Here is a 27219-nt window from a genome sequence, read left to right as displayed (position 1 = left end):
CTCCCCCCAACCCTGCCTCTGTCCTTCCCCTACTCCCCAAAGTACCTCTGCCTCCTCCCCACTCCCCCAAACCTGCCTGTGCCCCCTCCCTATTCCCCCCAAACCCACCTCTGGCCACTCCCCATAACCCTTCCCTATTCCCACAACCCACCTCTGCCTCCTCCTTACTCAGTCCCAAACTCCTTCCCCACGCCCTGCCTCTGCCCCTCTCTCTAGTCACCTCTCCCAACCCCTCCTCTGCCCACTCCCTACCTATTCCCAAACTCTCAAGACCCACAAAACTTCAACCTTCACCTCCTTCTTCCATGGCCCAGTATGCTCAAAGTAGAGCTGGGGAAACATTGACATTTTGGGATGAAAAAGGACAATTTCTTCACAATTTAAAAAATATAATTCCCATTTTATGACCAATTCAAAAGGCCCCGTTTCACAAGACTCCCAAACTCTAACTCTGCCCCCACCTCAATATCCCTCCTGACAAATCCATTGCCAGTGCTCACCTCCATAATTCTCCCCCCAGGGCAGATTCTTCTCCCTTCTTAGCCCTTTCTTGCTTCTCTCCCCTCAGTAATTCAGCTCCACAAGGGAGTTCTTCTCACCTCTCAAGCTGATTGAAGTCATGGGCCATCAGAAACTAATCAGAATGAATGGAGATGTTAAATGTCAGAGAAACACTTCATCAGGGGGTACAGGTTTGGGAGATCTCTCTACTCCCAAAAAGTAAGATTTTGCAGGTGTAGAAAGGGAGGGTGATGGTGAAATTCCTGACTTGTTGGGACCTAATGTGAAATTTTAGTGTCCTTTTGAAACAGCAAACATATTATGATATGTAGCAACAAACATTGTCCTATAGCAACAAACAACTTCTCACTGTAATTTCTGAGCAGGTATTTAATGAAAAACCAGAGTAGACTCATCTCTTGAAACATTTATGCATATGTATAATAGGGGCTCTGCATAGTCTGACTACAAGGATTTAAACTTGAAATTCTATATACATAGTACCCTTGATGAGAGGAACCCATCTAAGGAGAATTAGGTGGCCTGAGTTTCTTCCCTTTTCCATAGACAAGCTGAGAATGTGCCATTCATAACACAAACATAAATGGAAAAGGATTCTTCTGTTAAACACAGCTGGGGATGGAGAGGGTTGATATTACCAGACTGTTTATGGTTTAGAGATCTAAAATGTAGAAAGGTATTTTTGTAGTTTGATTTGGTTTCATATTAATTGTGTGTGTACATAAAAAGGTGGAGTAAAATTACTAATAAATATGGGCAAAGTATCAATACAAAGTATACAATATCTGGTTTGAAGAATACTGTTCTACATGGTGAGTTGGAAACTTTCCCTAGCAAGCAAGGAAAAATTGCTTAACTTGATAATTTTTGCTGAATTTAAAATAACCCATTCAATGTCTAACACTTATGGTTGCAAAGATAACCTTTCAACTTTAAAGAGTGCAGAGTCTGAAGCCAGACAGCTCCTGTGCCTCTGTTGTTGTCCATAGCTTTGCCATGCAACAGCAGAGTGAAATTACCAGGACAAAAGCCAGATTCACAGCTGCTCTTCAGAAATCAGAACCCTGTGGTCAGCAGTGAAACAGTCAAGAATAATGTTCATTTCTCACTGCAGCTGCTTGTCGAAACTACAGGTAGCTGAAGCAGGTCCTGGAGTTATTCATGGAGGAAGTCCCAAGAACACAAAATTGGAGAAGGAGAGGAGTATAACAAGAACAGACCATTTCTCCCTCCCAATAACTAGGAATCCCTGAGGGACAGAAAGTAGCAAAACCCAATCCTCCATCCCTGTAGCAGGCAAGGAAACCCTGGATGTAGGAGAGAAGGCAGAAAACTCCTTCTCCCTTCCAGCACAGAGAGGTGAGTAGAGTTTCAAATTTAACTCCTACTAGCTGAAGACTGATTCAGAAATGAAGTCCTGAGCAACGTTCAGGGACAGCACCCTGTCAGAAATCCCAGGACCTTCCCCAGAAGTTGGGTGGTACCAAGGCAGCACCTCCTTGCTCCTCACCGATGCCCTTCCCCCTTTTACATTTTGTAGTTACTTCAGGCTATTGGGTGTCAGGTAAATTCAAAGACCGTACAGAATATACAAAGACAAGTATTTTCAAAATAAACATTCTTGATTATGAGCTATCCTTTTATAAGTTAGACCCTACAAAGCTCTTGGGACAAGATAAGCTAAATTCGGGTTTGTAATGGCAAGATTCTTCAGAACCAGAAATTCAATTCCCAGCAGGGTCTTCTCATCCCTTCTCTCAAGACAGATAAAATGAGTTTCCTTGTAGTCTGCATGGGACAATCTGATAACTAAGGAGGCTCTTTCTGCCTCGTGGACATTAAAGCTCCCTTGCTGAGATTTTAAAGTGAGTGCAAAGGATTTTTTTTTCTATTGTGGAAGATATATGGCTAACTCCTTTGTACTGCTTTGAAAACCTCAGTCTCTATGACTCATTTTTGTAGGAGCATGCTCCAGTGTCCTGGGCAAAAATTTTCCTCCATTATTATGCTGATCCCTACCTCGCTTATACCCAGAGGTGGATGCATTTCAGTGGATTTATATGTTCATAGTGTGTTAAGCACTTTGGAGAGAAAGGGGCTCTGTATAAATGTAAATATATTACTATACTTGTTTTTCTCCTTTTTTAGAAGGTTGATCAGCCCCTTTTCTCACCTGGAATATTCATGATTTGTCTACATTAGACAATGTGCACCAGTGTAACAAACCCAATTTAAAACTAGTCTAGTTACACCAGCAGCAAACAACTAACAGACAGGCTTAAACTGTTCTAGCTTACTATAGTACACTAAATTGGTTTAAGCATAAATGAAAAATCTCAAAGTGCATCTATATTAGGGGTTGTACTGGTTTTACTAATCAATTTAATTCTACCAATGCGAGTTTTCTAATAGAAACCAAGCCTCAGATCTGCTGAGAAACTGGCGACTTATGTTAGAAGGGATGAATCCAAATGGGGAAGGGAGGGAACATGGCTTGCGCACACAAATCCTCCCAGCCACAAAAAAGTTCATTTAGAATTAAGGTTTCTTTAAGTAATTACCAATTATCCTCAGGTAAAATACAACATATAACCTTTACATATTATATTTACCCATATGAAAGTAGATTTTCATTCATCTTTAAAAATGTATGCTGTCCTAACAGCAGAATTCCCCACTTCATTTTTACTCCTCTCTCACTCCTTATATCCCAGATGCTGGCATTTTTTGATCTGGTCTAATTTAGATTATGAACTCCATGGGATAGGGGACCTTGATTATTTATTCATTTGTAAAGCACCATGCACAACTATGGTACTTAATGCAAAATAATATTTTTCCATAAGACTTTAAACCCTGTTAGTTTTTTTACAATGTTTATTACCTATAGATCTGTCTTTACTCACCTATTTGTGGGAAGAGAAGGAGAAAGAACTTTTTTTTCCCCATATATTAGAATTGATTCAACCTTCCTTCCTTTTTAAGGGAGGAACCTCCCCCCATGAAAGCCTCATTTAAAGACACAGCTTGTAGCTGATTGGAGGATGCTTGACTAAAGGTCATCATGGGAAATGTAGTCCTAAACTGGAAGCTAAAGCTTGAGATGGTGGTATAAGGAAACAGGTGAGTGGGAATTCTGGGAAATTGTCTCCCTATAAAAGGGCAAGAAAGCCATCTACACCTTTTAAAATAAAATGTAGGTTTAGTTTATGTATTGGAGAAGCAGTCAGATTTTGTTTGGTAGTTTGTGCTTCTTATTTTTTTTAAATTGGAATTGGCTGGCTTTATACTTGAGCCAAGGCAATGACCTACTGTCATTTTTATTTTTACCCATTTAAGTATTTAGTATTAGAAGTGCTATGAAACTGTTTAGATACATTCATGTGAACGAACACATATCTTAATTCCAAATCACTTTTAGCATTGCTTCTGAAGGAGAAAATACAGCTTTGTTTTAACATAAAGTCAACTTTATTAAAGTGTCTTTACAAAAAGAAATATTTTGTATGCTATTTTAAGAAACAAAAATAGAACACTAAAGCAGCCAACAGAGATCACATGAACAGAAAGAATTCAAATACAATCATAGTTCCCTCCAAAGTACTTACGATGGTTAGTTGATAATAGACAGGATTTCATTAGCTGTCAGGGAAATAGACAAAGGTATGAGTTAGTGTTTTCAGCATGGGATTGGGACCCAGGAACTGCCAAACTATAATTCTTTCTTTGGCTTAGGAAAATCATTTAACCTCTCTGCTAGTTTCCCTCACTAAAATAAAAGGCATTACATAAGCTACCTCCCAAGTTTGTTTTGAAGATTTATTAGTTCATGTTTGTAAAGTACTTTGAAGATATACAGCACTAGATATCGTTAGCCTTTCAATACATATGCAGAACTGCAATAATCATTAATTGGGGTTACATGCACATTTTCAAGGGGAAGAGAGAAAAAAGGATCTTTCAGTATAAAACTCTTCATCAGAAGCTGTCAGTCTATCAGCTCTTTAGATAATTAACACCTAATGTTTTCAGTTGTTCATTTGAAAGGCCATCACAGTCTTTTCAAAAAGTGTGAGTGAGACAGAGAGAGAGAGAGCATTAGCCAAATCATTTCTAAACTAAAATCTTCATTTAAAGTGAGTTTGGGGATCACAATGAAATGAAGAACATAATCAGTGCAGTTTCTAAACTACAGCAAGAAAAACAACATGATTTAAAAATAATTAGCTCTGTCTGTAGCCACATAACTTACTTTTTAAAACCAGAGATGGGCTTAAGCTGCAGAATTTGGATCCAGGTTTTAAAGAGTCCAAGGTTCTGGTATGTTCAGATCTAGGTTTTTGTTGACTAATCCACTCTATATATAGAAGTCATTTGCAAAACTTTGATCCAAGTTCAGATTTTGATCAAATCCAAAGATCAGTGGATTTGGATCCAGGCTTTTGGTTTTGCCCTGGCTTAGTATTATTTAAATTTAAAATAAAAAAATAAATTGAGATATTTAATGCATTTTACGAAGAATTAGTACTTAGCAGAAGCAATGGTGAGCATTAGAAAAAAGGTATTCATTTATTTCCCTCACAAATTGAATGGTCATCTGTGACCAAGGGTTTTCGGTGCAGTTCTTGGAAGATATGTCTTCTTGCTGGAATCTTCATATTGCTGATTGGGTCATATGGGTGGGGCAGTTTGAGCCTTTAGGCAGGGGGCACGTGTAACTGCTTGGCTTCCGGACTGAATTATGTCACCATTCCTTGCTTACCTCCCCTCTTGCTCCATGGTCGGTGGGGAAGAAAGTTCTTCTACCTGGCCAGCTACTGTAGCCAATGAGTAAGGTGAGGCAGGGGTAGAACCAAGGTTCTGTCCTCTCAGTCTATTTGCTCACATCAGGGAATATTGGGAGAGCAGGAATTGTGCTCTGAAAGAGGTCTTCAGGTCCAAGATCTGGGTGAATGGAATATGGTGGGACCCCCTACTCTGTGCTCAGCCAAGTAAGAAAAGGGGACAGTCTATCCCAGTACCAAAAACAAATGAGATAAAAATAACCTCCTCCCCACAGATCTTGTGTCCTTGTTGAATACTCTGCATGACTGAAACTTAATAAATATTTGGGACTCTCCTACTGAATGGAATTTACCCGCACACTTCTAGACAGGCCATATTTTAAAAGGGGGTAGGAACTTGTTTAGATTTGGGGAACTACATGTGAAGCTATAATATAAATCACAGTCCACAAGAGAAATACAATATAGAGGACCAACCCAAGCCTGAACGGACTCCCACAAGAACTAAGGATCATCACAAACCTCACTACCTTCCTCTCCAAGTGCAAGGTGCATTTCTTTGACTTTGACTTTTCCAGTCTAAACATATAGTAGTGCGTGCTATATACATATAAAAGTCAAAACACTTAACATTTATTATGGATAATTTTTCATTGAATGACTTATGCACACACATTTTGCTTAGGGGTTGCTTTTACTTTGATTACTGTTATTCATGGTCTGTGACTGGTCACTTAGGAGTATTTCTGCTCCCTATTTCGATGACTGAAACTTTTAAAACAGAAAAACAAATGGTAAATGATGAGAAACAAAGAATAACAAGTAACACACCTAGTAGGAATGTTTGAATGAGTGATCATTCATGCTAAAATTTTTGACACTGTTTAGGATTTGTGAATTTTCACAAATATCCATTAGCCAGCCAAATACTCAAAAACAATAATACAACCCCAATGAACTGAACCCACCCCTTTTATCTGTGTAAATATTCATCTATTATTTTTTGAATTATTCAAACAGTTCTATTCCTTAATGCATAGTCTCAGCACATAAGATACCCTAGCAATAGGCAATTTTAGAAATACCTGAGACAGATAAACGGTGCTTTGTCAGTATTATATGTGTCAGATCATAGGGATTCCACCATCTTCCCGGGAAAAGGAAATCTTTAGTGAACTTACTGTTACAAAACTTTTCAGCGTGTATTTATCTTTTCCTTGTTTTATCCTATTATTCCTACTTACAGCTCACTAGACCCAAAACAATTCTGCTCCTCCTTGGTGTCCATATCCTTCAAATACTAATAAAAAGTGCTTGTATTGTCTCATTAGTTTTTATTTAATCAGGCTATATGAATACCTCACTGGTGCAAATTTTCAAAAACGTTCCTAATGTAAATTTAATCTTTCCTTGTAAGTTAGATCAGCCCCTTCATGTTTTTTGTTGCTGTTTTCTGACTCTCCTCCAGATTGCCTAAATCTGTCTACTATTTCTTGCCATTTGCTGCTTTAATTCAGTAAAGCATAAATACAGCAGATATAGAAAGTGAGAGATATATTTGCATGTTACTGGCTGGCATTTAAAACTATTTTTTATGTAAACAATTATGATGACCGCATAAAATACATGGCAGGCTGCCATGTGTCCTCCTGAAAACCAAAGGTATGATGCAGGTGCAATAACTGGTGCTTTTCTCAGGTAGAATACTAGCTCTTGAGTCTGTGTTTACCTTGAAGGGGAAGAAATATCACCAGAGAAAAAACTTTGATGAGACTCAACTCCTCTTGCTGTCAAAGTCTTATTAGCATATGAAAGGGGACTTCTGTGAACTCTGCAGTGTGGACAGTGCATTTTCAAAGTCATAGTCTCCAACACAAGAGAGAACCTTCACCAGAATTCAAAAGCCACATTTGTCTCTGGAAATAACTGAGGTTCATTTCATAACTGCAATAACAAAGGTATTGACACTAGGTAAATTGGAGTTCCTGAACCAAGGCATTTGCAATTCAGAAGTGACATTACAGGTTTACTTACAGAAGACAAAAAATAGTAGAGGCCATACTTTCATCTTTATGCACAGCAATTTAATATCACCAGCCAGGTGCTTCTACTTACTTGAAACCTACATTTATTGTGAGCTGCTAAAATATGTAAAAGTGAAGCACAATTCCTTCATGCATTATCAGGACCCTTAAGCTGCGATCATTTAAATGAGCAATATGAGATAATAAATGTCTTGTCAAAACAAATCATAAAATCCTTCCTCACAAGAGTGAGAAACTCTTCTTTTTTTTTTTTTTTTTTTAAAGACTTCAGACTCAACCCTGACTGAGTGAGTCTCATACGGAATGTGTGAAAGTTAGCAGGTCTGCAGCATTAAGGAAAAAACAACAAACCAAAAACAGACAGTGAACATGACACCTTATTAACTCTGTTATTACAGCTCAAAACACAAGAGTTTCCAGTAGCAACCTCACTGTCTCATGCAACACTTATCTCAGGATCTCTTCCCTTTGTGGTATTTTAATACGAGACTCAGTCGTTTGTATTTCATGGTCCATCAGTGATTCAGCTCTCAGTGTCGTTTCTCAGTGGTTGATCATTCAGCCATTTTGAGCCAAACTGGGTTGCTTAACTTTGGCATAGAATATGTCAGACTGGATGCCATTAGACTCTGCTGCCTGCAAGCCTGTTTGGCTTCATTGGTTGGTTTTCTTGGGATAGCCACATGTTTGCTTCTACTTGAAGTCATTTACATGAATCTGGCTACCCACATATAAGAAATGCTTTCTTCTTTTTTCCTGCATTTACTGTGTATGAAAATATGCACCATCTGGTGGCAATCCTGCAGACATACAATTCAATTCCCATTTTATTTCACTCGGTAAAGTCCCCAGACCTTTACCTGAATACGGGCACAGACTAGAGTGATGTCGACCATGCAAGCCATATTTGTGTTTCATGATTTCAGGATTGTCAACCCCAAGCCTTCCAAAATCATGAGTCAGGCCCCAAAAGTTATAGGATTGGCTTAAAAGTCATGCCATTTTATAAAATAATAAATGTCGGTTTCGTTTTATTTTTCTTCTGGTCTTGCCCTTAGAGTTCCTGTTCTCAGTCCGCAACCATGAGGCTAGAAACCTATTTTTTATTTTAAATGAAAGCTGAGCGTCTCATGTAATCACCTGTCTCTCAGAACTTGGGCTTTAAGAAAAACATCAAATACTGTAAGCCTCGTGATAAAATTGTGAGAGTTAGTAACTGTCATTTAATCCAAAGAGCCACATAGGCTCATTTGTTTAAATTATACTCTTAGTGGGTTTTTTTTCCACTTGAAAACTGTTGTGCATTTAGCTTGAGAAAGGAAAAATAAACATAATATGGCTCTGTTATTTCTACACTGAGCCAGCATGGCTGGCGGCTCACAAAGGTGGGCCAGTAGGTATGCACGTCAAGGCGGGCAACCAGAAAAAGGCAATTCCAAAACACTCTGAGGATTTTAAAAGAGGGGACAGACTTCCAGTATCTGTGGCCCTTGGGTAGTGGAGTTCAAAATTGTGATCAGAGCAGTCACTGTCACGAGGACAAGGGCATTGTTGCTGGAGGACTATCAGAGGTGACACAGGTAAAGCAGTGTCCACCCTTGCATTTTGTCGGTGGAAGTATGTCAGCTTTGGACTCAAGTCTTTTGAGGAGATAATGTAATGAGGGGGACTACATCTGTGGGAGACAAATTTAGCTGTAGATGCATGCAAAACTGTCAGCAAAAGTTGAGTTATGTCAAAAACCCTTGTGCTATAGATATAGAACAGACCTTCGTCTCCTCTCCCAAAGATAACTTGAATGAATCACACAGAGCACACACATTCTTGTTGACTGTCGTTAAAATAACCCTATATTTAGCCCTGAGTTTTTAATTTCTGCACCTCTTTTTATCAGCTCAATGAAAACTAGCAATGCCTCTTGTCAGAATGAGCCTCTTGTAGCAATCGAAATTTGTTTAACGTGGTTATATTCAAAGAAGTGACTTAGATAGCATTGCAGGGTTCATTGTTTGCTGGCTTACAAATAAAGAGGTGGTTTTGGTAAATGAGCACCCAGCACACTCATCCTGGAATTTGACAGTCAAACTGGATCCTTTCCATACGTCAGCACCATATGAAAAATGTCTGCATTTTCTGAGTTAACGAACTCAGTTAACTATTGTGTATATGTTGCACAAACAAGAACAGAATCCAACTCACTCTCTCTTAAAGGAAGAAAATGTCTGTCCCTCTCTGTTTTATCCATGCCTGCACGCGTATAATATATTATATTTAGTGCAAGTAGAAATAAAAAAATTTTTTTCTCAGAAGAATCAGCAGATCTGACTCTGAATAAATACAGGGAGAAGATGTGATGACTGAAAAGGTGACTTGTTTACATAATCACTTTTCTAACCATGATCACACTTCTCCCCCCACCCCATGTGTGTTACAGAACCTTAATATGAACAGTAACTAATAAAACTGGAGGCAAATGAAATATGGATCACTAGGAAGGAATCTATGAGCTATACAGTCTGAAGTAGCCTTGAAAATAACTTGACCTGAGATATGCTCATATGTGTAAGTTTTTCTTTTGCTAATTGGAACAAGGTCCATATTATCAAACTTTTCTGTGCCACTCCTGCTTGTTTTGGTAAACACAGGAGACAATGTGCTGGGTGTTGTTATTATGGCTAATGCTAGCAATTTCTCAGGGCAATAGCAATGAAGACACAAATTAACTGCTTGTTTGGCAAAAAGCATTGGGAGATTTATTTTTCAAACTAGGCCTGAATTATATATATGGTCTGCTTTTCAAATAGAACTTTTCTGAATGCTGGTGAGATGAAAGAATTCTCTGAACTGTTGAGATTGCTAGCGTCCAGTTCAAATGCTCGGGAGTGTACCCAACTGACTCTGTTAAGACTGCTGATGAAAACCGAGCTACATCAATCATGAGAGAGCTGAAGAAGCACCCATCCTGCCTTTACCTGCTTCCTGGGAAGGTTCTGCTTTTTAATTCAACCAGTCTCAAAGGTCCTACGCACCAGCCAGGCTGGGAGTGTCATCTGTCTCAAAAGGGCCTAAATATTAAACTTGATTGGACATCAAAGGAAACACACTCAATTCTGAGCAGCAATCAGGAAGTCTGATCAACCCGAAGGACATTGTGTAAACTTACAATCACCACAAGGTCTTACCCCGTTGGGGAAAGATACTGTAACCAGTCAAGCTTTGAATAAAGGTTTCAACAAAGACCTAAGTATAATAGCCAGAAGGCAGAGTGGGGTTCTGAGTTTAACAGCAAAGTGGATATTGACTGAACCAAATTTTGTTATCAATTAAATGAGTCTTTCTATTCATCCAGAAAGATCCAGGTAGAATGGGATTTAGGTGTTTTGTTACCTGGCAGTTCATTCCTTTTCTTTACAGGAGGAAACTGAGACTATCATAATAAGGATTTAATTTATATAAATGTATGCATAGGAATAAGCAAACAACTCTTATGTGATTATTTTAAGCATTGCCCTTCCTTTGTTATTTTATTTATTTCCTGTCTTTTTCTTTATCCATTTTAATAACCTTCTGCATAGAGACACATCATTGCATTGTATGAATGAGTGGGAGGAAATGTGATGTAGGGCTACAGTCTACTATGGGTGGGTTGAGTTTGTCTAGTGGGTTAAGTAGAGTTTGTCTAGTAGGTTAGAGAGTTTGGACACAGGGTTCTATTCCTGGCTCTTCCACTGACTCATTTAGAGACTTTAATCAAGTCACTTCACCTCTCTGTGCATCATTTATACCATCTGTGATATGGGGATAAAAATTAGAGCTAGGTGAAATCGTTGCCAATTGTTTTTTGGCAGAAATTTTCACCTATTTGTTTTGCTAAGATTTCAAGTCCCTCAAATTATTTTGCAGGTTGGCTTGCAAAATCCACTCCCAGCTTGAACTGTCAAGCTTTCAAAACTTCAGATGACTGGCTGTACCATAGCTGTTATCTCTGGCAGCTTTGAGTTGTGGAGAGAAGACTATAGAAACAGGCATCAGGAACACACACATTTGTAATATATTATATGAAGTACATAGACAAACTTATCATGCCAGGCAGGGACGGTAGCAGCTGAGGAGTATATTTAGATTGTAAATTCATTTGGGCAGGGACTCTTACTATATGTACAGTACTTAAAACAATGGGGCCCTCAACTCAGTTGTGGCCTCCAAGTGCTACCATAATACAAATAACTTGGCATTGGGATCTGCACTGGATCCTGCATTCTTAGGTGACTCACTCTGTTGACCAGTCAGGGTGAAAGGCAAAGCTAAACCATCAGCAGCCAAAAGGTGTGACAGCAAGTGCCAAGTCTTTCCACTGAGTGGTATCAGGTGGTGACCCATAGAAGAGCAATCTCCCAGGGCTTTGTGACTGCCTTCTCCTAAAACCCACCAGGCTCTGTGGGAGTTGGATCAGGCACTAGAGGACTGTGAGCTTCTCACTAGTGAGGTGACTGAGTCTGAATCAATGCCCTACAACTAATTGCCTTACACATTCACAGCTTCCCTTCTCAAAGGAAGGGAAAACATTATAAAAATACTAAAGCAACCTCTCTAGGCCTTAAACTGTTGCTATGGGCTAAAAAAGGTTGGGCGACAGGCCTGGATCTGAGCAGATTAAATAGTACAGTGAATGGGAAAAACACATGAACTTCTTCCAGTGTTACCACATATTGGGCTGCACATATGCAGAATTATTATTCCAAAACAACTAGTATAGACAAGACCTTTGAGGCCAATTCATAGCCTTGGTTTTATTAAAAATATTCTATATGTTTAAAAGGATGGAAGATAGGAAGTTTTCCTGCGACAAACATATTCCCTATTTTTCTTGTAAATAATATTGTCTCCATTAATTCTTGCCACTAGCTGGTGCTAGGATACAATTTACTAAGCATGCAATTATAATGAAACATCTGCATTATTGGCCTGCAGTAGGGAATTCTTCCCTCTTAATAGTCTGCCTGAGTGTCACTGTTAGTCACTCTCCATGGTCTGATTTATTGGTGTTTAAGTATCAGAGGGGTAGCTGTGTTAGTCTGGATCTGTAAAAGCAGCAAAGAATCCTGTGGCACCTTATAGACTAACAGTCGTTTTGCAGCATGAGCTTTCGTGGGTGAATACCCACTTCGTCGGATTTCACCCACGAAAGCTCATGCTGCAAAACGACTGTTAGTCTATAAGGTGCCACAGGATTCTTTGCTGCTTTTATCGGTGTTTAAGGCATTTTTGTGGTTTCTACCCTGTTCCTGTCATGAAGCACACCTGGTCTGGTTGGTACTTCAGACAGTTTACACGCACTGGTGTTTTAACAAAGCATTGCCTCCTTCCTCTCTCTCACACATACTTTCTCTTATTGCTTTCTACTGGGTTGCTTCCAAGATATTCCCTGCGAAAGCAAGGTATTAGTTTGTTAATCGTTACATCATTAACTAGAAGAATCCCCCCTGAAAAGCAGTTTTTAAAAGACTAAACTGCAATGAGTGGGTTAAGTATTTCCCAGAGCCAACACATCTAGGTCCTAATGAACAGATGGTATTTTTAATCTCCCCATGCATCACGGTTAATAGCAATGAATGTTTTCGTGATCTCATTAACATTTTAGGGGCTACAGACAGCATGTCCTAGTGCCAAGGATGCTTTCAACTGGGTGAATCTAGCTCTGGTCCAGCTGGAAAGTCTTGTGCTGCTGCCTGAACTAAATGCTTTTCACTAGTAAAACAAGTGCTACGGAATGGCAAAAAGCTGTATGTAGAAGGGGTTTGTTTGTTTGTTTTTTAATGTTTCTCAACCAAAATAACACAAATATCCCATCAAGTTCTAAGGATTTGTTTAGGCTAGCAGAGGAGACTGAGATTAGGTGTTAAACTAAATCAAGGTGACCTGCATCTACATACATTAGGAAACCAGTTGTATTTTCTCACCTCAAACTACTATCAACCTCTTTTGCTAATCTAGATCAACCTAAAGAAGAGCTAAAATCCAGCAACCTGTAGTGGTAGAACCTGAGACTCAAACCTAGTTTTCTCACACAGTAGCACAGAACATATAGATCATCTCTGATTTGGCAAAATGTTACTAATCCCACCTTCACAACACTGTAATTTAAGCGGTACTACAGTTTCCACGACTAGGCTATTCCCAGTGTTCAAGGGGTTATAAACTGATACTGGTTTTTTTTTTCCCAGCAGCAATCTTCATGCCCATTGTCTACAAAGGTAGAGGCTCCTCAGATCAATTTGTAAAGATTTTTTAGTCAGATAAGAGAGTCTGCAGAATCCTGTGGAAATGTGCGTTACAACCCATTGACTCTGTCTCTGTCCTGAAGAACTTGCCAAAGCTTGTAGGCATTTTTAGTACACATTGTAAAATAGTTCTTGTGGCCTCTGCCCTCCGCTCTTGCTCACCTGCCCAGGGTCAGTGGCAATCTCTGCACAAAGCGTGCATGTGTGCCACTGCCCTCTGCTGGATGAAAGTCTGGCCTCCGTGTGCGTGCGTCTGTGTGTGTGTGAGAGAGAGACTCCTTTTGTTTGATTCTCAGGGCTATGTCTTTTGGGGACAGCAGCCCTTGAGTTCTGTTCCTGTTGTGTACTGTGAAGTCTTGTCCAGGTAATGCACTGCTGCTCCTTTGCCAAGCCGGAGTAGTAGATTTCAAGGCCTTGCGAGTCAGATTCCCATTGGGCGTAGAAATTGATGACACAGAGTCAGGTATTTTCTTAGTGTAAGTTGTTTATTTACAAAATGTGCACAACAAGTCCTCTTGCCTCAAAGAAGGGTGGCAACAAACTCCATGCAAGTAACCTCAGGAAAGGCTGCATTACTACTGCCCTGTCCCAAGAAGGAGCTGCCTTGAGCATCTGTTTGTCTCTGGGATTCACAAAAAATACTCCGTGCCCCCTTTCCTCCCTCATTTCCTGAACTCTACACCTGGGAACCGCCTAGTCCAAAGTTCCACTTGGACCTGATGGGTTGGATACAGTGGCTCTGTTATTAAATGCCGCCCCTCCTCTTTTGTGCTACTGCTTTGCAGACACACACAAAAAAAGCTTAGAAAGGTTCAACAGCCCAGATGTAGGAGAGTGCCTTTGATTCACACAAGACCGTTAACAACTTGCTGAGGGCAGTATCTGCCTGGTGTCTTTAATCCTTTCTATGAAGAGTGTCATCCTGGGTGCTTATGAATCAATGGCCCCAAATGGGCAGCACATTAGCACCTCTTGCCAGAGCATTGCATAGATTAGCCTGGGTGCCCACAGAATCATTGCAATGTGCATCCTGGCTAAGGAAAGACTGGAAATGAATCTTTGCGAAGATTCACATACTGACTCTTGTTGTGACTGTGGCAATCAGGGTCCGCACACCCCAGGGGGAAGACAGGGGGCCTGAACCCCAAAGAATAAGCAATTGAATCAATGGATTGTATGCAATATTACTGTATTATAGAAGCGTTATTGAGGGCGATAATTTATGAGTTTACCCTGCATAAGCTTTATACAGGGTAAAACGGATTTATTTGGGTTTAGACCCCATTGGGAGTTGGGCATCTGAGTGTTAAAGACAAGTACACTTCTGTGAGCTGTTTTCAGGTAAACCTGCAGCTTTGAGGCAGGTAATTCAGACCTTGGGTCTTTGTTGGAGCAGACGGGAGTGTCTGGCTCAGCAAGACAGGGTGCTGGAGTCCTGAGCAGGTAGGAAAAACAGGAGCAGAGGTAGTCTTGGCACATCAGTTGGCAGCTCTCAGGGGGGTTTCTGTGATCCTGCCTGTCACACTGGTAACCTGATGTAAGAAAGAAAACTTCTTAGGCAAAGACTGTAACCTGCTGAGATTGTTTTAGTCACTAGAAGGCGTGTTTTGTTTTGTTTGTAACCAAACCTCACTTTTTCTTGCTTAGTATCACTTACATCTGTGTTCTTTATTAATAGTTTTGTAATAAAACAAGAATAAATTTATCTGCATGCTGTGTAGGAAAGTGAAGTGTGAGTCTTCAGCTAACCTGACAGGCTGGTGTGTGCTGCTTCTTTTTGGAGACAGCAAACTTAGTAACTTCTGTGAGTGTCCAGTGAGAGGGACTGCAGAGAGATATCTGACATCTCAGGAGCGGGGGTTCACTGACCGTTACCTACAGGGCAAGGTTTTGACTGGCAGAGTCTTGAAGAATTTTCTGGCAAGGCAGACAGGCTGGTGTGTCAGGAAGCAGACACACACTTTAGTATCAGCAAAGCTCTCACGCTTGCTAAGGCAGAGGGGTAACTCAGTGGATCACAGTTCTGGGTGTCGGGACCAAAGCATCACAGTGAGCCCTTTGGTATTAATGAGAATTCTGATGCAGATGGGGGCAGCATATTCCTCCAAGAAGAAAGCTAGTGTTCTGCCCAGAGTACATTTTTAGAATGCCCATGGAACCGCTTCAAATTCCTGCTCCTGACGTACTCAGTACAGAATGGCAGACAGGAAACAAGGAAGAGCTCGCTGTCCCATCTTTTTCTCCCAGGAGTATACCTGGCAGGATTGCCAGTTCTTCCCATTTCCTGCATTATATTATGTTTCGGGACAGGAATGTGAAAAATATCCTCAGGCATTTAAAAACAAAAAAGTGTCATTTGAGAACAGCACAAGTGCTGATAGCAGGAAACTGAGTTGTTTCCTAGTTTGAGTGAGGCATAAGTCATGAAAGGTTTCCCAGGAATAATATGTATGCATCAATACATTAGAAAATGTCTAGGGTAGGGACTGGATGATTCAGGGAATTGGCAACGGGGATTCAGGGTATGTCTGTGCTGCAAAGAAAAACCTGCGGCACCAAGTCTCAGAGCTCGGGTGAACTGGCTCAGGTGTGGGGCTAAAGATAGCAGTGTGGATATTCCCTCTTGTGCTGCAGCCAGGTTTTGAGACCCACTCCCTCTACTGGGTTTAAGTTAAGCACTAGTACAACTTATCAAGGTTATGGTGGCTTATCTATATCTTGAAATCTTTACGTCAAGACTGGAAGAGTTTTTTTTTTTAAAGCTATGTTCTAATTCAAACAGAAATTATGGTCTTGATGCAGGAATCTCTGTGTAAAAATCTCTGGAATGAGTTATGCTTGAGGTTAGAATTGACTAGATGATCATAATGCTCCCTTGGGCCTAAATATCTATGAATTTGTGCGTATGTGTGCATGTATGAATGCCCAGCTTTAACCTTCAAGGTCTCGGTGTAGAGATGAGGGTGATGTGACTGTCAATATCTTAAGAATCTGTGATTTCTTTTTCCAACTGATAGTCCTTTAACTAAAATTTCATAAATGTCTTTTAATGTGTGAATCTGAGCAAGAGTTTCCAAGAGTTTTACCTGTCACAGTGTATCCTCCTTCCTCTTTTGAAGATGGTGCCCCTTCTAAAAGGTTTTAAGAGGAAAAAGGCAGTTCTTTCTACATGACTGAACTTCAGAGTGAAAATTGAGGCTCAATGTTTGATCATCTAAAGGTGCCTGATTCAATACAAAAATAAGCGCTGTGGAAGACTGTGTAAGGCTGCAAAAGCCACTTAGGATGAAATGTCTGTGGCTTCCATGGCCTTGCAAGGCCTTATGCAGCATGCAAGCCTAGAGGTATTTGTTGCTGAATTAGGGTCCTAATGCAGGTCATCCCTGACATGCGACACCCTCTGATTGCAGAACCCTAGTCAGTGAGCACAAACCTTATGCTTGCATCACGTGGTAGGTCTGTGATGTAGACACACGAAAATGCAGCTTCCCTGGTGGCTGAAATGAGCTTTGAACATGGTTAAAAAGTCAGAATGCAAAGCTACACCACGCCTTTGCCATGTAACCCCTATGCATCGAGTTACATTGCAGGGACTACGTCTGGGTTTTTAAGGTTCTCTTTTGGGGTATTGAAAATCCCAATCCTGATCTATTCTCATCAAGCCATACACATTTCTAAGATTTTTGCACTTTCCCCCTAATGTTAACTTCAGCTGCGATACCATTTTGCTTTAATGCCTGAAACTGCTCAATCAGGTCAGATTGGTGGCGTACCTGAATTTTATACCGCTATTAGATGCAGCTGTACTTCGATTTAATAAACTGTGGGACTTTTTAAAATTGTATCTTTCTTGGCACATGACAGTTCATTGTTCCCATGAGCTGATGATACTGTATATTTTGCACCGTAGCCATGCGGTTGGAGGGATGATCAAGCAGCAGCTTTTCTCATCTCCTTAGGCTCGTTCTGGGAAAATAAACTTGACATACTAGAAAAACTGTTTGTGTTAAAGAAAATTTAGCATCCATTACAAGTTGCTTCAAATCTGCTGGCTGGAACATGCTATTTTGGGGCAGTATTGACACAATCAAATATTTATTCTGCTCCACAATGGTGTCTCTGCAGCTGAAGGGATGTTTAGGCTTTATCCTAAAATTACCTCTTTGGAACGAGGACTGAATTGCAAGCCAGATTTCTCAGGCATCATCCCAGGCCACTACTTCCACTCAAACAAAATTATCTGTTTGTTTATTGCAGTAGAAGTATCTACTAGTTGTGTGTGTTTTTGCAGAACTGAAAACTTTTAATGTATATATAGCTTGGTATGTTTGAAGTAACAATATTTAAAAGGCTAGAGGTCAGTTAGAAAAATAATGACTAATTAGGATATAAACTCAACTACATGAGGTAGATGGGGCAGGAAAGTTCTGACTTCATCCAGCGTTCCTCTAACACAACTCCACTCCCCCCGGAGTCTACCGACTGAGAGAACACTCAAGAGAGTCATATCCATGGTTTTCAAGGTGTTTCATTGTGGACCCACCTCCCTTTCCAAAAGAGATGGCTGAATAATAGTTGTTGAATAATGTATTCAGCTAATTTATAGAATAAATTGTTACTTATTCTTCCCAAAACACACACGTACACATTTATATTCTGAGCTGTACTGCTGGGTGAATAATTTGCAAATATGTTCATCAAAAATTAATTTGATGAATTTCACTACCAAAAGGTTGACTGGGCCAGCTGTGTGTTATATATTTTTACTGTCAATTAATGTCTGCACTGCACCTGTTTCTGACAGTGAATTTAAAAAACAAACACCCCATAGTCAAAAGAACACAGGAACAGACCAGGGACAAAACATCAGTGAATGAATTCAACATCTAGATCAGATATTCAGATTACAAATATTTGCAAGTGTGTGTGAAACCTGAAAGAGAAACAAAACAAGCTTGCCAGCTACACCGCACACAAACACTGAAAAGATTACTGGGCAGAACTGCCATTGATCACTCTCTTATTCTAATCTTTTGGCATCACAATAACTGACAGCATACCTAGGAGACAAATAGCAATAATCTAGTTCCTTCTCCCTGGATGCCACTTCTGGATTCTTTTTAGCTAAAGCATTACAAGCTGGCCATTTGGAAGCCACTGCAGAACTAATATAAACAGCACCTCTGGGGATGGAATGTGAATATTATGATGCTAACTATGCAAAAACCAGAGGTGGTGACATTCCCCTCTTCAGAATTACTCTGATAGAGATTTATTAGCCCACTGGAGACTGCAAAAATAATAAAGGCTCATGACAAAGAGCAGGAAAGGGAGAAGAGCTGACATTCCACTAACCCAGCTCTCAGTCCTGATGGATACAGAGCAAACCTTGAGCACATACTACTTACTGAAGCAAAGCGTGTGAGTGGTTCGGTTGAAATAACGGGACTACTCTCAAGTTAAGCACCTGTGAAGGTGCTTTGCTGGATTGGGGCATCTATTAACTTGGTGTCATCAAATCTCAAACTTTTTTCTGAGAGTATTGAAAAGAAAGGCTGGAAAGGAACAAGAGCATGTGGGATTTTTTTCCTTATTTGTACTATAGATCCATCATATTACAGTAAGGCCTTCTTATTCTGCACCTACCAATACTGGTTGACAGATACAGCTCTGCAACAGGAAAGTAGCCTAGTTATAACCAGAATTTGACTAATAAAGGAGTATAGAAAAGGCACCAGGAAAACTATGTATTTGCATATAAAATGCTGTTACTCTTACCTATCAGCTCATTTTGGGGGAGGCTCTAAGAAAGCACCCCTGTAGCTTTGGTTTAGTCTTGGGAAGTTTCTATTTTAGCTTTTAGGGATGCAGTTTATAAATGTGTGCAGTGTACACACACAGAGCGACGTCGATGGAAATCCAACAGAGACACAAAGTCTACCCGAAAGGTCATATGGCCTACAAGTGAATGAATACATGTTTGAAACTTGGCTCTGTGATAGAAACATGTAGTTTGGCTGTGTGCTGAAAAAAGGCCTCTTGTTGATCTATACATGCTAGAAAACGGTTAAGAGTTATGGGACATTAAATAGATCTTGGGGAGGAGGGGGTGTAAGGGTGTGTCTTTTCTTAAATAACCCACTATCTTGATAAATTTTTTAAACTCCTGCCCACTATTAAACTGATCTGAATGGTCTAATCTTGCTTAGAGAAGGAATCAGAAGGAAAAGCTTAATGGTTAGGCAAGTCAAAATGTTGCTCTCCAAAACCGGTTAATGTTTAAACAAAACGGGCCTGATTCACTCTGGCTGTTGCGGCTCAGGGCTTGGGCTCCAGCAATAGTAAATTCCGAGCTGCTCAGTGTCCGTGACACTAGGGAATCTGCAGCCACGGGTCCAACCTCAAAAGGGAGGGAGTCAGGCTAACAGGGAGCCAGTTCAAGTCACCTGGAAAATGAACAGGTTTAGGTACCCTTCCCCAGGGGTGAAACAGGTCCCCCAGGCAGGAAAGTGAAATCGCACCCTTTTTGTGCCCATTGGGATGAATTTGAGCCAGTGTTCTTTCTGCAAATAGTAAAGGTCTGAATTAAAAATAGGATGGAAACTGATTTACAGTCTGTGGGATGGATCAAACTTGCATTCTTTGTGTATCCAAAATTCCCCTTGTCATCCATGACAGCTTTTGCTGCCCAAGGGATGCCTGATGGGGCCTGCTGATCCTAAGGCACCGGTGTCACATATAATGTGTATGCTCAGCAAGGGGAGCTCTGAATGGGCGGAAATTAGTATGTCTTTTTAATATTGCTAGCCCTTTATTATAGAATATCTACAAGCTGTGCTGGCAGGTTGCTTTGCAACTAAGGCAATGAGAAGGAACACTCTAATCAAGAAGAAAAGCAATATGCAAAAGTATCCATTCTGTAGCACATCTCCAAAAACTGTTGGATTGTAACTTGTATCTTTAAAACCAAGTGCTGCAGGTGCTACAGAGGAGACCTATTGTGCGTGTGTGCGACTCTTGTCCGGTTACCTTTCGCCCACCTGAATTCCTCCTGTGGTTCCAAATGGAGGAGTTAGTCCTCACTTCCTGTTCCCAAGCAGTGGGGTAGTTGTTGCCGGCTCTCACGGTTCACTATGTTCTACTGTGCAGTGACTGTATTTCAGAGGCTGGTGAAGCGATCACTGCAAAGCCCAGTTTTCAAAGCCGGCTGCCTGGCTCTGGGGCACCAGCTTTGCATTTTGGGTGCTAAAATCATGCTCTGGATGTGACCTTCCAAGGTGCTGAGCACCCCACAGCTCCAGCTGATGTCCACAGGAGCTGCAGGAGCTCGGCACCTTTGCTGCCTAACTGCTGATGTGAGCGCTCGGCTGTGGAAATGAGAGCTGCAGCGTAGATGCCTATGTCTGAGAATTGAGCCTTTAGTCCACAAAGAGCTTTGGAATCTTTTAGGATGAAAAATGTTGCATAAATGCAAAAGACTATATTATTATTATTTATTAAAAGAGCATACAGCATGGCCCATTGTGGCTTTTTTAGAGTAGTTTGGAAGTGTTGCTGTAAATGGATTTTCAACCAAAAGAGAGAGTTCAGTTTTATTGATTCTCCCCCCACCTCCCTCCCCTTTTTTTGAACATCTCCAGGTCTTATGCTGCAGGAGGCCAAATTGTTCTTGCTCATTTGTTGTTTTTGAAATCTCCTGTTTCTACTGACACTCTCTGTAATTAATCAATCGTTCTTGCCAACTGCTTTCTGGAAACAGAATATGTACCTTTGAAAATGTATGGAATCTGCAGGGCTCCTTGCCTGTTAAGACACTTGCCAATTGAGCCTTTACAGGAGTCTGAAAATCTCCCCTCTCCAGCCTAGAGAAGTCTACCAAGCTACTTGATTGAATGGGGACCTTTGTGTCCTAACCCAACTGTTCGTTGCTGAGCAGGGGGCTGCGGATTTGGTCTGACGCCTAAATCCACAAGGCCCAGACAAAGAGACACATGGCTAGTGTGATGCCGGGTTTATTTATACATAAATGGCTCCATGCTACAGCTGCAAGAAATGTACAAAGCAGGAATTCAGATTTCTTATTACGGCACCTAGTGTTAAGTTACACACCCACTACCACTTTCTACATCCTGTTAATAACTATGGGTTACCACTAACAACACTAGAAGCTACAGACTTCAGTGTGATTAAGAAGCTATCAGTGATGAGGTGCTGATGTTGATGGAGAATCTAATATTTAATCTCGCTAACGAAGAGACTATGAATAGTTGTGCCAGTCTATTCAGGAATGATACTGAGAGCCAGCTGTGATAGTTACTGAGTTAGTCATAGTGGTTTGCTGTTATTTTCAATGCAACCTTTTGGATGGTCTAAGAGGGGTTAGTTTAGATGTTGCGTGGGTTTCCACTGTATTAAATTAATCTGGGTTTCCACAGAGCGGACGTTTCTCACTTCAGGATTTTTGGCCTATTAGTCAAGTTTCCCTGTTTTCTGTGCTGTTAGTTGCAGTCTATATGCACCATATTTTATGCATGGCATAAAAGTGCCATGTTATACATAAGAATGTGTAATGGAAAGTTACTTCATCTGTGAAGTAATGTGACCTAGTTGTTACTGGACTGACTCTTACAAACTCCTGGAGTTCTAGCTGTAGCTCTGTCACTGACTTACTGTGTGACATTTAACCTCTCTGCCTCACTTTCTCCATCTGTGAAATGGGGGTAATACTTACTTATCTCACAGGGCTGATGTATAATTAAGATTTTTGAAAACCTAATATGAAAGGTGCTGTTGATGTGTAAAATACTACCTAGCCATTTCAACATACATCTAACATAATATGCAGTGGTAATTAGTTTCAAATGGTAAATATCCACATTTTAATGGCAAACACTGAATTCTTGTTTTGATTTTAATCATTAGTGTAAAATATTTGCACACTTTTAAAAATTAGAGTGAGTGCCTTATGAGTTTTTATGATGGCTACAGTAAAGTTGCTGGGTTTTGTGTTAATTTGTTCTGACATCTCAGCATAGGGTGACCAGACGCCAAGTGTGAAAAATCGGGATGGGGGTGGGGGATAATAGGAGCCTATATAAGAAAAAGACCCCAAAATCAGGACCATCCCTATAAAATCGGGACATCTTGTCACCCTATCTCAGCATATCCCCAGCAGCTTATTTTAAGTTATCACAGTGAAAATATGGCGGATAGTGGAAATTTGTAAGACTTATTGTACTGATACTTCTGCAGCGTACACACAGTAACAATTGCCTTTATTGTCCATTGCACTGTCTTCCTCCCAGACATCCATAAACCGAGATGACAATGTTTTATGAAGGTCCAATGACATCCGGTTTTCTCACAGGAAACCTGGTCTGTGGCTGTCCATTGTTAGTGAGAGTCACACTCATGACCCAGAGCCAAGCTGCAAAGGGAGCATTACCGCTGTGAACTTGACGAGGAATTGGAGGTGTTTGCCTGACAATAGTAAGTGTTGAAATGTTAAACGTTATTCTTTGTGAATAAAATCCTGATGTGGCCAACAAGTCTTGATGTGGGAGCAGTCATTCCCTGGTGCGCTCTTGGTTACAGGAATCCAGCTGACCTGCGGTCTGATCCTGTAAACATTTTTGCATATATTAACTAATCCAGTTTGCTGGATTAGGGACTAGGTCAGGATTTCACAGCCCAGCCCAGGACAATGTGCTGCTCCCCTGAACAAGAGGCAATGTGCATCCCCATCTGCTGGCTACTGTTTGCTGCTGGTGGCAGAATGATCCCAGTCCAACACCCACTGGGCTAAACCTTGTTACGAGTTGAGCTAAAACCTCATTGAAAGTGATGCTTGATTGCACCCTTCACTTAAGATTTCAGTAAGAGAGAGTGAAAGGGCCCTTCCTAAAGCAAGACATAAGGGAGTCTGATGAGAAACTACCATGTGGATGGTGTGTTCCACTGGGTATTGTTCTGACTCTGGGTGGGTGTGTATATAAAAAGTCTAGTGGGGATAGGAAAGGGAGCAGACTAGAAACAGAGACTCAAAAGCAGTAAGAAAGCAGCAGCCTGTAAGCACAGCGTGACCCTGGCAGGAGCCTAGAGGAAGATCCTGAGTCAGGGGTTCTCGGGGAAAGAAGCTTGGGCTGAAGGCAAAGAAGCTATCCCCTGGTTTTGGTTCCTCCTGCATTCAGAGAAGTGAGACTTTGTACTTTCCTTTTGCATGAAAGAAAATACCAGACCCCATAATCAATTTCTACTCCCAACTGGAACATCCCCAAGACCTTGAATTTTGATTAGCCACTCAGGTCAAAAGGGTGTGTGTGTGTGTGGGGGGGCAGATTCAAGGGCTCACTGCTCCGTAACGTGACCATATAAAGGGGCCATAACAGCCTTCAGGGGAACTTCTCTAGTGCACGAACAGTATCGGCCCAGATAACACATCACAGATTAGCAGCAGGTAACTTACATTGGGGGAATGACCTCTGGAGCAGTCCAGAATCCAGGAAGCATAAAGCAGAACTCAACCCTCAACAAAAGACAGAAGCCTCTCTCCAATACAGACCTAACCCACAGACGCATGCAACCTGGAATCTTAACATTTCTCTCGTTGTAAAGGACACTATTTCAAGCACAATGAAAACTGAGTGGTTTTCATTATGGGATTTTAAGTCTTCAGCATTCCACTTACTGGAATGAGATTCTGAACTAGCAACAAGCTGTGTTTGTTTCTGAACTAGGAACAAGCTGTGTTTGATTGCTAGAGCCTTTGCATCCACATAAGTATGAATATTTACTTGTGATTCTCAATATATTTCTATTGCATCTGTGGGAGCAATGGGGTTTCCCTCCAGAGGCCAAAACTCACATGTTGAACTAAGGATGGAACAGACTCACACGCCTGGCAACACCTCTTGGGAACTGACACTTCTGCACTCTGGACAGTGTGCTTTGTTCTGCTGCCTCTCCCTTGTTCTTCATAGCTAGAAAACCAAACCCAAATAAAAAATCATATGCTCAGAAGATCAAATCCATTCTGCAAAGCTGCCCATCACTTCATTGCCTATCCTGCTTGCTCGGATGTCTCTGCAATTGACAGTTCTAAACAATGCAGGGATGACATCCTCGGGTTGGAAAAATAAAGGGTTGTTTGTGTTACATGGGGGGTGCACTTCTGTCAATAACTGAATAAACAATCTGAACAAACACTGTATGTTACTATATTATGATCAGTTCACAACCACCATTTGGTCTAAACACAAATTGGTGCCATGAACTAGGAACTGACTAGCAGCTGCATATGAAACCATTTAAAAGTAGACTGGTTACGTTACTAAGTAAGCCCTGAAAGGAGGATGAATTAGAAAGCCTAATAAGTATGTTCCATTTCTAATTTACTATTCTATCAATACCATGCACCTGGAGCACATATATGCGGTTGGGATATATATAAATTTGCAGAATAAGACCTGAGTGTTTTTCTGGTTTACAATTTAACACAAGAAACAAAGAATAAATGAGACAGAGAAATGGAAATACGTTGTACATGAAGCCCAGTCCTATATGGAAGGAATTTCTCTCAAGCGTTACCAGGAGTTAAAGCCCATCAGAAAAATACAGTAAGTGATATACCTTGACAAAGAGGGATCAAATATTTTACATAGTAAACTTTCTGACCAGAGGCCCAGCACAAAACCTATACAATGCTCAAGCCTTCAAAACAGGACTTTGATGGTGGCCTTGAGCTGGCCATCTGCCTAGAGTGAATTTAATCCTTTAAGATTTAGGGCTTTCTTTGTGTGAGTTAATGGTCAAAGTCCAGAATTTACAGCTATGTTCAGAATAACTGTGGCAGTTCCATGCATGGAGTAAGGGTAGTTTATAGCCCTTAGTGAGAATCTCTGAATTATTGGCCAAAAAAACCTCAAAACAAAACACCTTATATGGATGCTGAGCTTATCACTGAGCAGGCATGTTGTGAACGATGGAGGAGAACTCTGGAAACAATCCATAAAGGTTGTCTGACCTCCTACCATGCTATTTTTGGAGAGTGTGTGCTGTTACTTCTGGCTTAACCACTATGGAAATTCAGGTAGTGGGATTGGCACAGGAAAGGATTTATTTTCTTTTTTTGCAAGTGCAAGTCAGCAACAGCAAACTGAACTGTTGCAGAGGAAACTGGTGAAATCTGTGATAGTCCCTGTAATGGCTGAATAATTCATAATTCCAGATGGCATCCATTTGGTCAGTGATCAAGTGCACCACACAGGGAAGTTTCTAGTACAGACATAAGACATTTTTCAGAGTCTAGACTAATTTACTCTTCATATAATCATATCTTGCCACAGTAAGAAAAATCAATATCTTTGCTGCCTTCACATAGATTTACACACATTTCAGCAACTTCATACAGGTCACATATGAAGTTAAAATCACATAGGAAAGTCGTACGTGAGATTCACAAACAAGTACATAATAATCCTTTAAAAATATCAATGATAAATATGGATTCCCCTCGTCCTCTTAGGATACTGATAGTAAACTAGTTCCCTCAAAATTCCAACATATAACTATGCAGAGAAATAAACAAAACAAAGGAGATTAGTGGGAAATGATGAAATACAAAACTTATTATTAAACACAAATGTCTGTATCTGAGCTGAGCCACATGGAATAGGAATTCTGTAGAGATGCTCACCTCAGGGCATATTTTCTTTTCAATGCATTTGTGTGAGTTTCACTAATCCCACTGCATGTTACCAGATGTGTTTACCCGGAAGAAGAATGTACAGCCCTTAATATTTAAAAGGAAATTAAAGGCTAAATTGTCAGAACTGTTTAAAAGAATTGGACAAAATCTCATGAGTACTCCTGCTGAAGGCAGTGAGTCTATCTGTGTGAGACCTTATCTACGTACCAGCTTAACTATAATTTAATTATTTTAGTTAACCCGATATGGCCGGGGGGGGGGGGGGGTGAAACCCTTGCCCCACTCAAGTCAATGGGAGTCTTGCCATTGACTTAGCTGGAGCCAGGATTTCACCCTCTGTGGTTTAAAAATGCTGTGTATCAATTCAGCCTAATTTGATAAAGAATTGTTCTGTAGCTAAATTGAAACACACCATGTTTAAATTTGTTTCAGAATGTCCACATGTGTTTAGCACAATGTTCTATCAAACTGATTTTAGCTAATTAGAGCAACTTTGTGTGTAGACAAAATTTAAGTCAAATTAGATTGAAGTGAAGTAGGAATGTATTTTTTGAGAAATGTATTCCATAGCTATAGAAAAATATCCTTTTATATTACAACAGATTAATATTAGGGTGTCAACACTTTGATAGTTGAATTACATTGCACAGCAGTAGTCTTTAATTAACAACAAATGAACAGCAATAATTCAGTTTTACGCTTATCACCACCCTATGCAGGCAACTCTAAACTCCATCTTGTCCATCACAGAAACAGCTCACTTTAAATGTACAGCTCTTGATTATATTTTTATGAGAGCAGTCACCCAAAATCAAGCCAGAAAGGCGTATTGCCATTTTATTCTAAGTCAAGCTCCTTAAACATTAAAGATATTCTGGTAC

The 27219-nt window shown here is 40.5% G+C and overlaps 1 protein-coding gene and 1 long non-coding RNA gene across 8 annotated transcripts in view; one reads left to right on the top strand and one right to left on the bottom strand.

Annotated features, from left to right (window-relative positions):
* PRDM2 (PR/SET domain 2) overlaps window positions 1-3501 on the bottom strand; it is a 129961-nt gene extending 126460 nt beyond the window's left edge. For 2 of the 5 annotated variants that reach the window (XM_044995923.1, XM_044995930.1), the window contains exons 1-2: window positions 3429-3498; window positions 501-634 (exon numbers count right to left, since the gene is read on the bottom strand). The gene's annotated coding sequence lies outside the window, so the exon portion shown is untranslated. Of the gene's footprint in view, window positions 1-500; window positions 635-3134; window positions 3166-3428 lie in introns of those variants that run through there. The other 3 variants (XM_044995925.1, XM_044995928.1, XM_044995926.1) reach the window with 3 other exon arrangements.
* Window positions 134-24293, top strand: LOC123354181. Of its 3 annotated transcripts, XR_006574652.1 has the most exons (5): window positions 134-720; window positions 1637-1881; window positions 3508-3645; window positions 9786-9913; window positions 10156-10773. It is a non-coding gene; the product is annotated as an uncharacterized LOC123354181 (long non-coding RNA). The 3 variants fall into 3 exon arrangements; XR_006574650.1 differs by lacking the exons at window positions 9786-9913; window positions 10156-10773 and adding an exon at window positions 22938-24293; XR_006574651.1 differs by lacking the exons at window positions 3508-3645; window positions 9786-9913; window positions 10156-10773 and adding an exon at window positions 22938-24293.
* Window positions 24294-27219: the final 2926 nt, after the last annotated feature.

Source organism: Mauremys mutica, chromosome 21, assembly GCF_020497125.1.
Source record: "Mauremys mutica isolate MM-2020 ecotype Southern chromosome 21, ASM2049712v1, whole genome shotgun sequence".
Lineage (NCBI taxonomy): Eukaryota > Metazoa > Chordata > Testudines > Geoemydidae > Mauremys > Mauremys mutica.
The sequence above is the reverse complement of the archived record's forward strand: the minus strand, read 5'-3'. Positions and strand labels throughout refer to the sequence as shown.